This window comes from Mesoplodon mirus (assembly GCF_964341445.2).
Source record: "Mesoplodon mirus genome assembly, chromosome: 1".
NCBI classification, from domain to species: Eukaryota; Metazoa; Chordata; class Mammalia; order Artiodactyla; family Ziphiidae; genus Mesoplodon; species Mesoplodon mirus.
In genome coordinates, this window is record NC_138976.1 from 32,011,563 (window position 1) to 32,030,617 (window position 19,055).

At 41.4% G+C, this 19,055-nt stretch overlaps 1 long non-coding RNA gene across 1 annotated transcript in view; it reads left to right on the forward strand.

The window, feature by feature from the left end:
• The first annotated feature begins 3,234 nt into the window (after nt 1–3,234).
• Nucleotides 3,235–19,055, forward strand: part of LOC309800854 — a 111,471-nt gene continuing 95,650 nt past the window's right edge. Inside the window, exons 1-2 of the long non-coding RNA XR_014293506.1 lie at nt 3,235–3,340; nt 15,066–15,207. This is a non-coding gene — a long non-coding RNA (uncharacterized lncRNA). The remainder of the gene's footprint in view (nt 3,341–15,065; nt 15,208–19,055) is intronic.

A 19,055-nucleotide genomic window follows, 5' to 3' on the forward strand; every position in this document is an offset into this window, starting at 1 on the left:
CCAGCTCCGTGCAGCACAAATTGACTTTGTAATATTGGCTCTGAAAATGAATACGCAGGACATCACTCTGTGTTACTTTCCTGTGAAATTACTTTTCTCAATGAAAATATTGAATTCCTTTGAAAGCAAGTAGTATAATATCTCTGGAAATGAAAATCCTGTGGAAATCACAAAGGAAAGGAGACTGAAGGATATGAAAGCTTTATATCTCTAAATGTTAGTCAGTCCTGGAGGTTTTTTTTCCTGGACAACAATCATAACTGCTCTTTCTGATGTTGATACACTGGGTGTTGGAATCGCCTAGATGCTTCTATTACCGATTTAGGTTTTATCTACAATAAACAGCTAATATCATTATCTTAATTTACTACAGCATTTGTATGCACTCAGCGCTTTTTGTAGTCTACTTGCCTAGTGAGTCTGACCTGCGGAATTTTCCTTGTCTCAAGGGGAACATATTGACTTAACCGCCAGGCTTCTGGCTGTCACAGACAGAGCTTCTGCTGAACTGACAGATGAACGGGGCAGATCCCTCGGAGGCGTGGACGACAGGCCTTCTCACAGTGCATCAGCTACCTGGTTGCTCACCATTATTTCTCAAATCATCTTGAGAGGGACGGCCTCCACCCTTCTTGTTATATTGACAGGCTCACCATCTGTAGAGGGAATTTCCCGCAAATAAAAGCACTCCCTCTAGAAACAAGTTCGCCTTTCCATCTTCTCACTCAGGCTCGATTAGTTGAAGCACCTTTGATTTTTAGGTACATTATGTTTGGTGACATGTATTCTTTTGTTTTTGTTTTTGTTTTTAAAAAGCAAGGTGTCAATTGTCAACTGAACAAGTTATAAAACGCCTCTCTTAACTGCTCCCCAGATCAGTAGTCAAAAAAGTCAGGAAAGAGAGGAACGAACATTAAGGGGAGGATCTGGAAGCCCAATCAAGATAAAGTGATTCCAAAGGAGTGTCACCTTTCTGTAAAGGAGATGGAGCCCTCTGCCCAGATGGAATTGCAGGCCTGCCTGATGCTGAGCTGGGCAGAGACACAGATGAGATTGTTGAGATGCTGTCAGCCATGTTTGCAGTATGAGGGGAGCCAAGAGGTACTAGGTGACTGAGCCAATATCTTGATTTCCAAAAGCTTTAGAAAACTTGAAGATGCTTCTGATTTTTAAATAGATTAAGTGAAAAATTTTGAGCAATTACAAAAGGCATAGAGATCCCTATGGGACTCCCTATGGGACTTAGCAAAAATCCCTAAGAATAAATTATGCCCTCATTTCATTTTGTGGATCAAATCTTGCCCATTTATAAAATCCTGTAGTCACAAGAGTAGGATATTTGAGCTGGGTGCTTTATAAAACCTTAAAGTAAAGATGAAAACAGAGCTTGATGGTTTTCAGTTTGGTGGATATGTAATTGGTAGAGTGTCGCAGTGGCTGTCAGAAGGGAGATCCCTGGAGAAACGGTGAAACTTCAGGTCATTGATCTGGCCCAGGCCAACTATCTTTTTATTGAGATAGGTGAAGACTTGTTTGTTGAAGTGGCAGCTGATATGGAGCCAGAAGGAATCATAAAGAACATGTCTTATATCAAAATTAGATATCAAAAAATGCAACAAACTAGAGGGATGACATTTAACATAGATAATGGAAAGTTTCATACTCCAATATAAGTGTGGCTTCATGTGAAAATTAAACCTTTGCAAAAAAGACAGATGATTTGGGTAAATACAGTCAATGTGAAAGGCTGCTGATTCTTCTGGCCCCACCCAAAAGATTCCTGCAAGATGTTGTTCAGCCAAGTCAATCTCTTCAAAGAGGTGGTCAAGTATTCCTTTGGCTCTCCCATACCTTCTAAGTTATGCTAAAAGAACTCATAGTTATACCCTATATTTATATATACTACTATATGATTTTATATATGCACATGTTCCAGCATATAATGGATGCTCAAAATATATTCATGGATTGAGGTTCTGAATCATTTAAATTCTGTTGCTCCGTTGAGTAGTCCATGCTGCCTTCATCATATGCACTTCTGCCCTGGGACATACCTTGTTTGTATCTCCTTTGGCAGAAACCTTTCAGTGTCTTAGTAAAATATTAGTGAGAATTAATATCCTAAGTCAAACTTCTGATATTAATTTTTTATACCAATATTCTTTAAGTCATTTGGCAAGGTGAGGCTCATCATCAATTAATGTTTCTCAAACATACAAACATAATTCCAATGTCCCAAGTATTGGAGATCAAAAACTCAGGTGTACAGACACCCCTTGACATGACCAGTGGCTAAATTCCTTACAAAGGATGCCAGCCAAAACTGATCTGCCCAAAGCAATTTGCCAATAGAGTAATGGCACAGAAGAGATTTAGGATATTTCAGCCACTCTAGAGGGATATCACTATTTCTATTTAATCTATAGTTACTTAAGCTGGACTTATTTAATAAGTATACAGGGTGAGAGGTGATGTAAACAGAGAAAGAGTTGGAGGTGATAAATCAGCTTCCTTGTACTGCCACAGGTTTGATGGCGATGGGTCATATCACGTCTTCGGATTTTTCTTTCTATGCTTAAATAAATTAAAAATTGTGAACAGTGAAGCATGTGCCACGTTGCTCTGTGTAGCTGTGGAATCACAAGCAGTTAATGTGAGAAAGAAACCCACAGTGCAGAAAAGCACAAACACAGCACAAATGCATCTCACTTGACAGGCAATGGAGAAATGAACAGGGTAAAAGATGGATACTAGAACGTTGTCATTCACCAGAAATTACAGTCTCAGGTACTGCGGTGCCCACCTACCATGGTATTTGCCACACGTTACGTTGCATCACTGTATTATTTCACTAAAAGGCCTAAATAAAATTATGTATATATCAAATATGTAAAACACAAATGTATCTAGACCAAGAAGTGCCTGTGTAAGCTTTTATAAAAATAGTCATAGATCCAAGAAATGTTTATTTTCATTTGTCCAGGTTTGAGATGTAATGTGAGCAGAGTATATGAGCATCATAGATTTTCAGTCTCAAATTAGAACATTCTTTTCTGGTGTCATCACAAACCAGCAGTGTGCATGGAATCCTAGTATTGACACCCAAGCTATTTCTCTTCAAGTTACTCTTAACTAAGTAGCAGCCAAGACATTCTTTGCCAGATCATGTGTCTTGAGTTAGTTTGGAAAACATGTACATTGAACATTTCCTTCCTCCCTCCCATCTTGATAACTTCCTTCTTTCTTCCCCACTGTGATAGGTGCTGTGAACCTGGTGGGAAAGAAGAGACATGTAGAGCAATTATCACAACACAGTACGGTCTGTGCCATCATCTTAAAGGTATGTATGGAATTTCAAGGGCACACAGATTTGGGGAGTGGGGTCTGTTCCCTGAGGGTTTCCTGAAACAGCTAGCCATTAGGTGGAGTCTTGAGGCTAGTTTGTTATTTTCAAGATTCAAATGAAACATCAAGCTCTGGAAGGATTTTTCCACATTTCTAGTCTTTCTTTAAGATACAAGCAAAGAGCTAAAATTTACTTTTGTGGCTAAGTTGGCTCATTCTCTTTTGCTCTCTGTCAACTCTGCTTTTCATTAGAAATAAATTTGAAAAATCCAAAAGCGTGTTAATCTGGTTGCTAAGCTCAATTACTGAAAAAGAACAAGTCAAGATCTTCTCGTAAGGAATATTGAGCAAATAAATGGAAACAAAACTTCTTAATGGTGTGGTAGTGGTGGGTGGAGGGAATTCCTTTTTTTTTTTTTTTTTTTTGTCCTGCAGAGAAGTAAGCAGGGGTGGAAGATGCCATAGTTGAGTATTTGGAAGGTCTTGCCTACAGCTGTGCAGCTAAGTCACGGTTGACAGTGTGAAGGAGTTGTAAGGAGGTAGATTGCACTCAGCTGGGGGAGGAATAGCAGATGAGTCATTAATATCATCTGTGTATTACAATAGGCCAGCTCAAGATCTGGATTTGAAACACTAAATGTGTCACCCTCACCTTACTTTGGTACAGTAATGGAAAAGCCGGATAGAGCTGAGTAGAGAAATGTGGTAGGAAAATAATGGGACATTAGTCCGATTCTTGATTCATCAGCTATTAATAACATGACCTTTCACTGCCTATTAAACCTTTAGGACTCATACTCCTCGTCAGTGCAATGTTGGAGGGTGATGGAAGGGTTTATAATAAATTATCTCTAATAGCGAATCTAATTTAGAACTTTTCATCAAATCACCAAAGGAGAGTTCAATTTAATTCCTGTACGTTCACTGCATGTACTGTTCTCCTATGAAATCTTCATGTATAGATGTAAACATACATATCTGGAAATGATGTAGAAGGCATATTATACCCCAGAGCTAATAAGGGTTCACTGATTCTCTGTCTTGCCTCTATGTACCTCAAACATACAATTTCAAACCTTTTGTCCAAACCCATTTCCAATTACTCACCTTCAGGCATTTCCCATCTCAGGCAATTCTCACAATTGTCTGAAAATATCGGGCATATTTTCACCTCTGTCTCTTGACTTGTTTTCTTAGAAAGTTCTGTAGCTCAGTGATGCCGATATTCAAATCCAGCCCATCCTTCAAGGTCCATCATACTGGAACTATTTCCACGAGCCAAACCTGACTACCTCCTCTCTGAAGCTGAGAGGGGTCTCAGCTCTCCTGAAGGCCACCCAGCTCTCTTAACAGCACTTGCCTGTTTGCTGCCTTGCCTTAGATTCATCTGTCTAAATATCTGTTTCCTTATTAAAGAGGGACTGGATCTTATTTATGTGTACGTTCCCAGAGCTTATCAGAGTGCTTGGAACATGATGGACAACCAGCATGCTGGGGCAATAGAATCAGGGAAAGATTGTCTTTTTAAGTAGACACTCATTTAGAGTGAAGGTGTGAGCCCTCTCACCAGCACGAGGCTGTTACATGATCTTTCCCACCTTCTGCTCCAACCATACTGGCCACCTTGCTTTCTGCTGCTGAAGCTGGTCCAAGTCTTTTCCTGCCTTAGGGCATTTGCTTCAGTTGTTTCCCCTGCCTTCAGGCTCTTCCCCAGATAACAGCAAATCCTTCTTCTCTCTTCCACCAGCTCTCTGCTCAGGGAGGCCTTCTCTGACCACCCTATATAAAATGGCAATTTATAGAACTCTCCATTCCTTATCTCTTTCATTTGTCTCCATAGCACTCATGACTATTTTTCATAATATGTATTTATTTGTTTGTTAGCCATTTGTTCCATCAGAATGGAAGGGCAGGAGGGCAGAATTTGTGTTCACTGCTTCCCCCCCCACTGCCTAAAACTATGCCTGGTGCATATTAAACCCTGTGGGTCCTTCCTCCAGAATCTGCTTATTCTCATGAGCGTGTCTGAGGTTTCTCTAGACTCATGCCAGCTTGAAGTCAATGCTGCTTTCTTGCTTCTGGGCCCTTACCTCTACTTCCACAGTCTCTCTTCTATACCGTACACCTCAAGTTAAGAACCACTGATCTAGTGGAACAGGAACGTATGAACTACAGCAGTAGCCATAAGATTCATAATATATATTAAAAGAATGGAGAGAGATAAATAACTGAAGGAAAAATAAGTAAAAGCATATGGTTTTTATAGAGAACCCCATAATCAGAAATAGAGTGTAATGGGGCTTCCCTGGTGGCGCGGTGGTTGAGAGTCCGCCTGCCGATGCAGGGGACGCTGGTTCGTGCCCCGGTCCAGGAGGATCCTACATGCTGCGGAGTGGCTGGGCCCGTGGGCCATGGCTGCTGGGCCTGCGCTTCCAGAGCCTGTGCTCCACAACGGGAGAGGCCACAGCAGTGAGAGGCCCGCGTACCACAAAAAAAAGAAAAAAAAAAAAAAAAAGAAATAGAGCATAATGAAGCCTATTCGTTACTGATAATACATTTTAGTTTAAAAGAGGGCTAATAGCTGGTGGTTAGTTTGGGCACAGTGACTCAAGTGAGACTCAAGGATACATGGAAGCTTTAGTAAGTAGTTTCCATGTTCAAAGCATGCTAGTGACTTCAAAGGGGCTTTATGGATTCTGCTCTTAAGAAGTTTATGTTAATGATATGGTACATACTTATTTTTTGGTAAGAAATCCTTTGGAATGATCCATTAAACTTTACCTTGATCTTATAAAGTAATTTAATATGTAAGGTTAAAATTGTTCATAGATTCAGTGACAGTTACACCGGGTCCACTTCTTTTAGAATGACCCTAATCTGCACTCAGACCCATAATTACTTGGAACCACTGGCCTCTTAGTTTCTACTTCTGGCTGATTTTATATGATTTTGCTTTTTGTTTTTTCCATAAAAATCTGAAACAGGTTGCAACCTGATCAGATGGGCCATATTTGGCTGTTGGGTACTCATATTGTAAAACACAAGTGATAAAGGCTTTGAAGAGCTAAGATGCATGAGTGAAGGAGAGAGAAAAGGAGAAGACGACTTTTAAATCTATTTATTGAACAAGTATTTATTGAGCATCTTCTATGTACCAGCACTGCCTGGGTACTAAGCATATAAAGATAATTGAGGCATATTTCCTGTCCTTGTCTAGATTTTGAGCCTATATCATGGGGAAATGAAGAAAGCAAAGAACACCGAGTAGAGAAAAGATTACAGGTTAAGACTTTGGCTTGTTGAATTTGAGATGAAAGCAATACATCCAAATGGTCTTTACCGTGCTTTTGATATGAGTCGAAAAGTCTAAGTTTTGTGGGGAAAATGCAGTGAATAAAAAGATAGACCAGCATGACATGGATGTGAAAAGTCTGTTTTCTATTGGGTAGTATACATTTGATACTTTATGGATGAGAGAAGGGTTTTTCTTTCTTTTTTTTTCCTTTTTCCTAATTTAAGTTAGGACTTCTTGCCAAGTTTCTGCTTAGGAATTCTGAACTGAACTTCAAATGTTTAGGGGCTTCTGTTTTAAACACATTTGGAGTTGTGGCTTCTTGTTCAAGGAAGAAACCCCTTCAAGTACATCAAAGAGCTGTGAAAAAAGATACAGTGTGTTGACAATTTTTGCAAGGGCATCAAAACCAGAAAAATTTCTCTGCTGTGCACACATATTTCAAAGTTAGGGGGGACGGTTTCTGGTGAGAGTCTTCTGTTGCTGTATTAAACCCCCAATACTTGGGAAATAACACATTCGTTGTACCTAAAATATGACTTGGCTCACCTAGCAATTTCAAGCCAAGGTCTAGAAGATGTTTTCTCTGGTGGGTAACCTTTAAATAAATTGTGAGGCTTCTCATTGCTCGACCCAAGTCAGAAGAGTCAGGAAACAGGATCAGGGGGAGGAATCTTCCCAAAACATCACAAGCCATTTGACCCAGAGCCTTGGAGAAACTGCTTACAAATTCAAGTTAAATCATAGTGGGCAGGATCTCGTGGGGGGATGATGGAAGAAGATGGCCTGTGTTGGTTCAAGACCCATTTTACTCCTTCATCCTTGATGACCTGGTAAAAGCAGGTACAGAATAAAATCCACACCTGCAAGGGATAAACCACTATTAAATTCTTGGTAGAGGAACCCGGGCATCATGTTCACAAAGATGGGGTCTGGAGCCCCAGCTCCATCACTTGGTATCTGGGAAGGTTTCCCTGACCTCCTGAAGCCTCTGTTTTCTCATTTGGAAAATGGAAGCAATAATGCCAACATTTCCAGGTTGTTGCTTGAATGAATGAATGTTGGATATAAAGTGCCTAGCAGATTACTTGATGCTTAGAAAGAGCTCAATAAATGCCACCCCACTCCCACCTCCCTTTGTTCTTTCCCTTGAGGGGATAAAATCATCTTAGGCCTAGTTTAGGTTAAAATGAGGATGTCAAATTAAGAAATCAAAGAGGCAATGATTTTGTATGCCTGTTCCAGCACTGTGACCACTAGCGATGTGACCTGAGGCAAGTCACTTAACCTCTCTCACCTCCGTTTTCTCCCCTACAAATGAAGTTAACAAATGCTTGTAAATTAGAATAAAAGATCAGGTTAAACTCCTAGGCAGGAAAGCAAATGGTCAAGAAGGTTGGCTCTAGAGTTAGGCTTCCTAAATTCCAGCCTGGGCTCCAAAACTTACTTGCTCTATGACTTTGGCCTAGTTACCAAAGATCATTGTGTCTCAGTTTCCTTATCTGCTAAATAGAGATCATAATAGTTTATGCCCCATAGATATGAAGGGTAAATCAGAGAATGCATATAAAACATTTAGCATATGCCTGGCACATAGTAAGTGCTCAATATGTACCTTTATTATCTCAAGAGAACTCTGGTGGAAAGCTTGTGGCTTGTGACCAAAGAATAAAGATAGAATTAGTAGGGAAAGCTTAAAGTGTGATTTCAAACGACTCCAGCCTAGAAAGCCTGAATAGACCTTTCAGATTTCGGTTCTCTAGTGGAGTATAGCCTACTGGGTTGTGTTTGGGAACCATTTTGGGAACAGCAACGACTTATGTTGTTAACAGAACAACTCATTCCTCTCAGCCTCTCTCTATGGAGCCAACCTTCTTGAAACAGATGGGCCTCCAATCAGGATCCTTTGGAAGAGTGTTGGGATTGCCCTAGTTTGGAGTAGTTTTATCTACAGCTTAAGAAACCTGCCCTACAATAATCACCAAGACTTTCAAGCCCTGACAGTATAGAGGATCTCAATTTAATACTGTTGTTGAGTAACCGAAGTATGAAATACTCTGGTTCCAGTTTTGTTGCCCAAATAAACTTACATGGAGTTCAAACCTGAACAGTTAAGCAGTAAGAGTTGCTAGCCGTGTCCCCTTGTGTAGCCTTACTAAGGGCGGTGGTGATGTCCTCAGCATTGCTGTGAGTGACGAATCCAATTCATTGCAGTTTCCTGCTTGCTGCTGTCTAGACTCTCTCTATAAAGGAGTTCCAAGGAAGGAAATGGCTATGGCCACCTGCAGTGTGACCAGAGAAAAGAGGGCATAATCAGGGCCAGAGCGAGTCCTTTAGAAGACTTCTGTGCTAAAAATATGTGTCCCACCTCCACTGCCACCACTATTCCCCACATTATATGCAATGGAAAACAAAGGTAAATTATAAAATAAGTGTATCCAAATCCAACAAAGTTCTGATCTTTCCATGATGATTTTAAAATGTGTCTACACGTACTTTTTAAAAAATCCCTGCTTTTTTGGTGCTCAGAGCACATGTTAGTTTGCCATTCATCATCAAGCCCTAGCTGATTATCCTGGTGACCCTGATCTTGGGATCACCATCCAGAGAAAGTGTGTGAGGTATCTGGGAAGCGATTATCCCTCTGATAAAAGACTGTAATTAACTAAGTGGGTGGATCATTTGTTAAGTGTGTGCTTTTCCCAAAGGAAGGTCAGAGGTGGTATGAAATAGAGGTGACATCTCCCTATGAGTACAAGTCCTTGGCAGAAACCCAAGACTTTGGAGTGAGCACACGTTAGTTCAGGACTCTGGATTTTGGAATTAACCTCTTAACTGGTTTCCTTTACCCTAGTCTTTCTTATTTCCAATAGACTACATTGTTGCCGGAGTGATCTCTTTAAAAACATGTGACCACGATAGTCCTCTGTTTAGAACACTTTATGTGAAGTCTCACCATTGCCTACAGAATAAAAATAAACTCCTTTGTACCTCAAGGTTCTTTACAACATACTTCTTCCTACCTATTGAGTCCCGTCTCTCCCTATGGCCCCAGCTGACCCTGTGCTGTAGCCACGCACAGACCTCCTTCCTAATCTCTACATTGTTTCCACTGTTGCTCCATCCAACTGGTACGCTACCCGTCACCTCTCAGAACCCAGCCCCTATGCCCCTTCCTGTGGCCTGGGTTCCCTGATTCTCCAGACAGACTCACTGTCTCACTTCTTTGTGCCCCACACACTTGGTTCAATCTCTGTGGTCACACTTCTGCTATAACCTTTCAGACATGGTGATTTACATGTCTGCATCCTCGTTTTGCAACTGTGAGCTTGAGGGCTGGACCAGGCTTGGTTCATTGGGGTATCTTCATTGACTTTACAATGCCCAGCACACAGTAGATGCAAAATAATATTTGCTGGATAAATACAATAACTAGTCATAAACTGGCACTAATACAATATTACCAACCTCCATGAAGGCAGAAACCATGTAGCTGGCACTTGGTTGAATGAATGAGTGAGGGAATGAAAAGCTCATAGAGCTGTTGTGAAAATCAAAAGGAACACTGTGGAAGCTTTGTGAACCATGTATGGCTGGGCCTGGGCAAGAGGCTGTTACTGTGATTGCAATGAGCACAGTCCCCTGGCTTTCATAGCAGTGTGGCCAGGTACAAAGGGCCATAGGAGCCAGCGCTTAGCTGCCTGACCGTCACCCCAGGTAAGGAAAAGGCAGTGTTCCATTGACTGGACGTGTAATGGGGTGAAAGTGAACCTGCTGCTATTTCTTTCACAGCTTCTGAAGGCTGTAATGAAAAGATCTGAGAAACTCTTTTGCCCTAGTCCTGGAAGAAGGGTGTCATAAATGTCCAATCAGTTCCTGATTGCCACATTGGTACAGGGACTCCACAGCAACAAGTCACTGAAACATAGCTAATCAGAAGCACACCTGTTGAAAAAGCAACTTAGCCTCTCTTATTTCTCTAATTGAGTAGCAAATTAGAATAACAAAAACCACCATTAATGGTACTCTGTCATACATGGCACAAGAATCTCATTTGATGTCCACCCAAACATAAAAATGAGTGTATTGTCATCATTTTAGGGAAAATAGTGCTCAGTCAGGTTAAGAGCTTTTCCCAAAATCACTCTGTGTGTCAGTCAGCTTTCACTGTGTTATACTGAGGTAACAAACACCCCCAATGTCTCAATGTCTTGGAACAATAAGCCTTTAATTCTCAATCATATTACATTCCTAGTGCAGTGTCTGAAGGCAGCTTTGGCTCTGCCCTATGGGTCTTCTTTATTCCAGAACCCGGACTGAAAAATAATCCTGATTTGGGGTATATTATTCCCATGGCAGAGAGAAAAGAGCAATGGCTCCCCTCCCAAAGGCTCTTAAAGTTCCTTTGGATTGTGGCATACATTGCTTCGACTCACATTCCATTGGCCAAAGCAAGTCATACGCCCAAGCTTGAAGTCCAGGTCATAGGAGTGAGGGCTTCTCCCATAGATAGACATCCCAAGTCCCATGGCAATGGACAGGAAGGAATAATTGGGAAGGAATCATTAGGGTCAATAAGAAAACCATCTAGTAAGTGACAGAGCTGGGTTTAAAACTAAAGTTCTCCCTTATCCACATTCCAAGTTCTTTCCACCATACCAAGTGATCTCTAATGGGAGCCTCAGTGCAGATTTATTGACCTTGATGACAGGAGCCCTGAGTAAAACTCCAAGGCTTGATTCCTGCAAGTGCAGGAGAAGGAAGAACTAAGGACCCCATCTTGTCACTTAACAGAACAGGATTGCAAGTGTGCGTCAGGGAAGTCTTGCACTGTTGTCTGTCAGTGTAATTGGGATGAAAAACCTACTCTCTCTCTGCAGCCCTTATTGCTCCAGTAAATCTCCCACTGTACCTCCCATTACCCCTCGCTTAAAGCACCGATTATTCCTTTATTAGAGCTCAGCCACAAGTAGGCCATGAATTTTTATGGCTTTTCCGGATCTCATAAGGCAATGAGACTCATCCATTTAAGCACAGTCACTAAAGTCTACCGCAGGTTTATGACCTGATGTAGCATTTCACCGCTGTTTAAAAAGAAGCCGCACCCACTCATCCCTTCTTGGAACTTTTCATTTCCTCCTTGAAAGAAAGAAAATTTCAGTTTCCCACTTTCAACCCCCCTAATGGTTCCCTTGAGATGTGGCCAGGGTGAAATGCCACCGTTGACTAAAATCTGAATGTACCCACTTTGGGAGTCACTTCTACCTGGGGGCGGGGGGGAACCCAAACTTCTTCCAGCCTCCTCCAGTTCCATTGGAATGTTTATTCTGTTTGATTAACATGTACCTACCTTCGGCAGTTTATTCACGAAGCATTAACTGCATAACTACTGTATGTCAGATAATGTGCCAGGCATGACGCAGCTTCTGATCATATTGCTGTGGGCTGCCCCTCTGTGAGGAAACGAGGAAAGAGAGAAGACACTGCTGTTTCTTGAGGGACTTCAAAGCAATTTCATGTACACTGTCTCATTTGACTATGTCTATGACCTTCACCATTGTCCAGGGTTATCTCACCTTGGGCATGGCACAGCTAAAAAGTCCTTGAGTTTTGTTTGGAGCCTCAAGAATATGGTTGAGCACTGTTGGTTGTGTGGCTCTGAACCCAGAGCTCAGCTCATGGAGAAAGAAACACAATCCTCCAAGCAGTTCAATTTCTGAAAATAACCACTGTATTTGCTATTAGCAAACTTCTTCTAAGAACATCCTGCCATCAAATAACTACTCTTAGCTTCCACATCATGAGATTGTTTTCCCCTGAGTTTTTCCCCCCATAAATTAGAGATGTTCATTTCCATAGTTACTGGAATTTTCCTTCTGGATTTTCACAGGTAGTTTTCAACTCAACATGTCTCAAAGCAAATCCACTCTCTCCCACATCAGCTTACTCTTCAATTTGCTCATCTTCTTTTCTTTCTCTCTTGGTCAGTGTGCAAATCATTTACTCATTCACCTGCATTTGTAAGCTGGGAGACAGCCTTGATTTCTTATTCCCCTTTACCTGCCCCAACCAATCAGTTACTGAGTCCTGCCTTTCTTGCCTTCTTAGCATCTTTCAAATAAGTAACGTCCACTCCATCACTGCTGCGTCTGTCTCTCCTTACCAGGATTCCTGCAACACCCCCTCCAGCTGCGGCCTTCGTGCCTCCTCTCACTCTGCTTCTGTCCATCTTAATAAGCATTTCCGGAGTGACCTTTCTACACCCAAATCTATTCACGTCACTCTCCTTTATAAAGCCTCCATGGGTCCTTCAGTGTGTTCAACAGAAAGGCCTTCCCTTTCAGCACAAAGCAACAAAAGCCTAATTAGAGGCTCCCTACCTCCTACTTCTGTAATTCCTATCCCTCAAAATGCACCTTATGAACCAGTCATGTCAACTGACATGGCTATTTCCGGAAATGAGCATCCATTTTTTTCCCCTCACCTATGCTATACTGCCTCCCTTTGTCCTCCTAGAAGACTTCCACCCACCCCTAAAGATTCAGTTCGAATCTTCTTTGTGAAGAAAAGTGCCTTACGATCTCTAGGCCAGATAAATCCCTTCCACATTTGGGCTTTCGCAATAACTTGAATTTCACTTAATTTTCCAATTTATCATCTCCTCTCCTAAACTGCCAGCTCAGTAGAACACATACCATGTCTTATAATACACCCCTTGTTTTTACTGCTTACTTAGACCTTTCATGTCCTTTGTCTGATTGATCCTCCAACCCTGTCAGATAGGCCCCTATTATCCCATTTTACAGATGACGATCAACTTCAGCTAACGTTTCAAGGTTGTGCAATCAGTAAATGAAAGGCCCAGAGGTCCGAGCCAAGTGTCCCCACTGCCATACACTCTTTGCTAATTCACTTCTTCACTGTTTACAATAGCAGCGGCAGCTTTTCCCATGTAGATGGAAGGGACTTAGCAGAGGGCACCTGGCTGGAAAAGAAGTCTAACCCACTTGCCTTCAAGCTGCATTTGCAAGGCAAGGACAGAGGTTGTGTTTGGATTGTGTTCTACATCATTGTAAATATTGTAATGTTTTCTGAAGCTATTTTTATCTCATACGTTGTATATGATTGAGAAAATCCAAGTTGCCTATATTGAAAAATTCTATCATCATTGTACTCATCTCTCTTTTTGGAAGGTTTCAGCCACCAGATGAGAATGTGGGGTTGTGGGGGGTGGGTTTGGCCTCTTTGTTGAGGCTGCTCTTAGCCTCAGTGGGCTGCCAGGCATAGATTAGAAGCCCAGCCTGAACCTTATCATTGTAGCCAGGCCTGAAATGCTTTTACCAGGGAAATGCCTAGGGTTCTGGCCTCAGGTTGATCGCAGGTGGGTGTAAGGTGTGTCCACATGAACATTTCTGCATCTGAGGAATGAAATTGCTGCTAGCTTTACTTGTTCCGCTGATCAGTAAGCCCTGGATAAAGACACACACGTGGCAAATTCCTTCTGGAGTTTAGAACTAAGAAATTGTTTCTTCTAAAAATATGCTAATCTTCCTTTTATCACAACAAGAGTTATGGAAACCAGTAGGGCCCAAACCTGGGCTGTGAATCAGAATTACCTGGGAACATAATAAATACATTGATTCCTCTACCTCATCCCTGGAAATTCTGATTGAGAGACCTGGAGAGGGGCTGAGGAGTCCATTTTCTGTAGATCAGCTGGATTCCCAAGCCCTCTATGCTGATAAAGCCACTGTTCCCAGCAGTAGCCTCTCACATTTTTTTTTAAACTTTGCATAGCATTTTATTTCATTTTTTTATCTTTTCTTAAGTTTTTCTTTTATTTATTTTTTTATTTTATTTTATTTTATTTTATTTATTTATGGCTGTGTTGGCTCTTCGTTTCTGTGCGAGGGCTTTCTCTAGTTGCGGCAAGTGGGGGCCACTCCTCATCGTGGTACGCGGGCCTCTCACTACTGTGGCCTCTCTTGTTGCAGAGCACAGGCTCCAGACGCGCAGGCTCAGTAATTGTGGCTCACAGGGCTAGTTCCTCCGTGGCATGTGGGATCTTCCCAGACCAGGGCTTGAACCCGTGTCCCCTGCATTGGCAGGCAGATTCTCAACCACTGCGCCACCAGGGAAGCCCCTCAGTTTTTATTTTATATTGAAGTATAGTTGATTAACGATGTCGTGTCAGTTTCAGGTGTACAGCAAAGTGATTCAGTTATATATATACATGTATCTATTCTTTTTCAAATTCTTTTCCCATTTAGGTTATTACAGAATATTGAGCAGAGGGAGGAATACTTTGAGAGTTTGGAATTGACATGTACACACTGCTTTATTTAAAATAGATAACCAACAAGGACCTATTCTATAGCACAGGGAACTTTAGCCTCTCACATTTTAACCTGAAGTGTGGCTTCCACAGGTGGGCTGTCAGTGCTGGCCTAGGAGGCTCCCTCCTAATCCCTGACTGCCAAAGAGCTCAGCTTGGTGCAGAAGACAATATACACCTCTAAGCCTTGGCGTCTTTCTCCCTCTGGTCTGACGGTGCTCAGTCCTGGCGAAAGGTGAGTACCAAAGCTGAAGGAACTCAGGCACCCGAACACTCCACCCAGTTGCATCTGTGTCTGGGGGCTTGGAAAGGGGGACACTCTAGATCCATAGAGAACAGCATCATCTCAGCTTCCAGGCAGGCATTTATGGGGCAGCGGAGCACTGACTGTGAATTTGAAGTTCTCAGATGTGGATTTGCTGAGAGTTAGTGGCAGAGCCCAGATAGGAATCCTGTGGCTGCCTTGGGCACTGGAAGGGTGTCCCTGCCCCAGCCTGTAGGAAGGGACAGAAAACATGGGATTAGAGTGACTACTGCATATTCAAAAATCAGCCCTTTGTCTGTCTTTGAACAGATCCAGTCCTCATGCTCCCATTATTAGGACAGGAACTTCCCAGGAGACAGGCAAGAGGAAAATGAGGATTCAAGGAAGCTTTACATGGGGGACAATTTTTGTTTTCTTTTTAAATTTCAAGTTAATACGAAACTACTTATTTCTCCTCTGCCTCCTTAGTGACTACCAAACACATCTGATTTATGTCATTTTCTCGAACTGGCATTCTAATGGGTCCACGAGAGGAAAATAAAGTATTTAATAAAATAAAACGTGACAAATGAACTCCTTGAGTGAAACAAGCCATATTAGTGAGAGCTGCAGATACAGCAGAAGGAGGAAGGAGGTTCCGGGAGCTGGAAAAAGGCCCAAGTGAAAATTGTGATGGGTTTTGGAATTTTTTTTAAAATTTTAAATTGGAAGGATTTGACCATATTATACATAATCTGATGTATACATGTATACATTTCATCTTCACTCGCCATTCTTTTGTCGCTTCTCATTTGCTGCAGTCGGAGCAGGGTTCCCTATTATGTAAATAAGGGAATGAGACAGATGGTGCCACAAAGCAATGAATTCATCTGGGGGGAGGGCTTTAATTATGGATGGGTGGGCCCGGCTGTGTTTTGGGTTCAGCAAACGTCCCAAACGTTATGGGATTGGCAAAACCCCAGATGCAGTTTTCCAGGCACATTTTAAAATCCTGTCATATTTGCAGGGGAATTGAAGTTGGGATTTGTTTCTTGTTCTTTATTAAATTCCTCAAGTTGCTGGCCCTGATTTTTAGCCTCTGAAACTGTGGAGGAATTTGAGCAGTGTTTTAAAAAGCTGGTCTACAATTCTTCTAAGACTAAGGTACTTCATAGGTACTACTGAGCTGTTGAATAGTCTTTTTTAGGGACTGTAAAAAGAATTGAAGATCTGAGGTACTATAAATGGAAAATTTAAATTATTCACATACCCAGATATTATTACTATTTGTTGGTATATTGAAATTTAGTATTTTTAGTATACTTTTTTTACACCATTGAAATTTCACCAGACTTGTCATTTTGTATCTTGTTTTGTCACTTAGTACTACATCACAATCATTTCCCTATATCACTATTTATTCATAATTTTCATGAATATATACTAGTTCATTGAATTTGTGACTCACTTGAAAAAATTCAAAATGTTTCTTTTTAGTGAGCATTTGTTTCACCCAGAGTAATAAAACCTAGATCCTTAGACGATCTAGGTTTTTCTTTATATCCTTTGTCAGATAAAATCTGTTTGGTAGAAACAGATGTGCAGAAAAGTCAGAAATGGCTATGGGGACTTTTGGGGTGCTAAAGAAGGTCAGTGTCAATGATGAATCGGCTAAAGTCATGTGGCAAGTTCACAGTCAAAGGCAGAAGCTCAAAGAGAGACCCAGAACAGACTGAGTATACACAAAGGACTTAGGACTTTGGATATTATTCCATAAAAAGCAAAACACAAGTTAGGTGAAAACTTACGGGAACAGAGGAGACCATTAGCATTTGTGAATTTGGTATCCATGAATTCCTCTATTCACAAGGGACCTCGCAGGGCCAGGATATGGTGTGATTTATCATTTTGCTGCAACAGCACGTTAAATCACATGGGTTTTCAAAGCTCGCGTTTCGACCACGCCACTCTGTCTCCAAACCTAGCCAACCGTCCAGCTTTTGTGTCTTAATCAGTTTTGTGGTTTCACACTCCTTGACGAGAATTTAGCAGTTCTCATAATGTGATAAATTGTATTTCTTTGTGAAAAAACTAAACAAGAGAAGAACATCAATTGCAAGAGCTGGTGCTGAAAGGGAATAGAAAATAAGAAGACTAAGAAAGTGATAATCCCTTGCCAGAAAGCTGAACCCTTGGATTCATTAAGGAATGGAACATCACATTTGGCAGTGCTCGGGTTCCATGACATAAACGAGTCCCCCATACGCACTGTACAGCATCGAGAAAAAGATATTTCTGATTCCACTTTAGGCAGTACTCTACCCCAGGCAAATACTACTCATTAAGTAAATCATCAAAGCACAACTTAACTGTTTCAGTATTTCATTATTTCTTTTTCTGGGAGAAATTAGAGTGATATTTGTGAGTGTGCTGATTCATTAAGATCTTGAATGCATCAAGGATTTATTTGAATGAAATCTCTTCGAGTGAGAAGTTGCAGTGAGTCAATTTCAACTCTGACAAATTCTGAGTTTCCTATAAATTCCAGAGAAGTGAGGTAGGATGAGAATAACCTGTTGAGGGTAGAGCAGTGAATTTACTAAGCAAGATGTAACTGGCGTGGACAAGTGATTCACATCTCAGATGAGCCAAAGGAAAGCTGACTGCATTTGAGTGCTGAATGTACATGTGACTGATGGGGTGACAGAAGGAGATCATTTTAAGACAACCATGTAAACCTGCTTTGATCCCAGATTAGAGATTCCACAAAGAGGCTGGGCCTAAAGGAAATCATGTTCAGATCAATTTTAAAAAGCAATAAAAATGGAAACTATTGCCCACAGAATGAGTATACATAGCCCTGACTGGTCACAGGTAAATCATGGAGGAGACAAAGTTGACTTCTAAAGTCTCACCACAGGATGGGGTCCAATAGACAAAAGTTGAAATCCTGTCTGTTGATTACAACGTAAACTACCTTGTTCACTTCTCTGTGCCTCAGTTTCCTCATCTGCAAATTAGGACCAGTACAGTTGACTTTGCAAGATATGTGATAAGCCAGTGCTTCACATTTTCCATCCATGTACCCTCCAGTATCAGGGGAGAAGGTCCTCTGGAAGGACCAGAAAATTAACTGCAAAGCAGCGTGAAGCAAGTATTCACCTTTGTTGTTTTGTACACCTAACATACTCACAAGATTTGCCCTGTCTGGCCCCAGCAGTATCTCCAGCCTGGTCCACCACCCTCCCCCTTATCCTATGAGCTTCAGTCTCACTGGTCTTCTTTTCCATTTCTTCAGTGTGTCCTAATCCCCATACATTTCTGTACCCACCTCCTTGCTACCATCCCTCCCTGCCTTTCACCATCTTTCCTGCTCTCATCCTTCAGATTATCCTCCACTTGCCTCTGTTCTTGGCTTTTTAAGAATTGTGGTGTCTTCCTGTCTGCTCTGCTTAGAATCCCTTGTTTCCTAAAAGAGTCTTCAGAGGTAATGATCCAGGCAAACTTGAGATTCAAGTCCAAGTCGGACCATTCTAGGACAGATAATAAAACTAGAATGTGTGGTGCAAGAGTTGGAAACTCCTAGGAACAGAAAAGGTGAAACCCCTTTCTTACTTATTTATCTAACTTTATTCAGTCATCGATACCTTATTCAGTCCCTTCCGAAGAGCTACTGCTGAGAAAATAAGGTGATAATCTTGCTTTTATATAATGCTGCAGGAAATATCTGAGGATTGACATTTTTCTTCTTTATACAAATTTTTCCCTAATTTATTAAAGGAAAATATTACCTTGTTTTAGTGTTTTGAAAAGTTTGATATCATCTTGGCTGGATAATA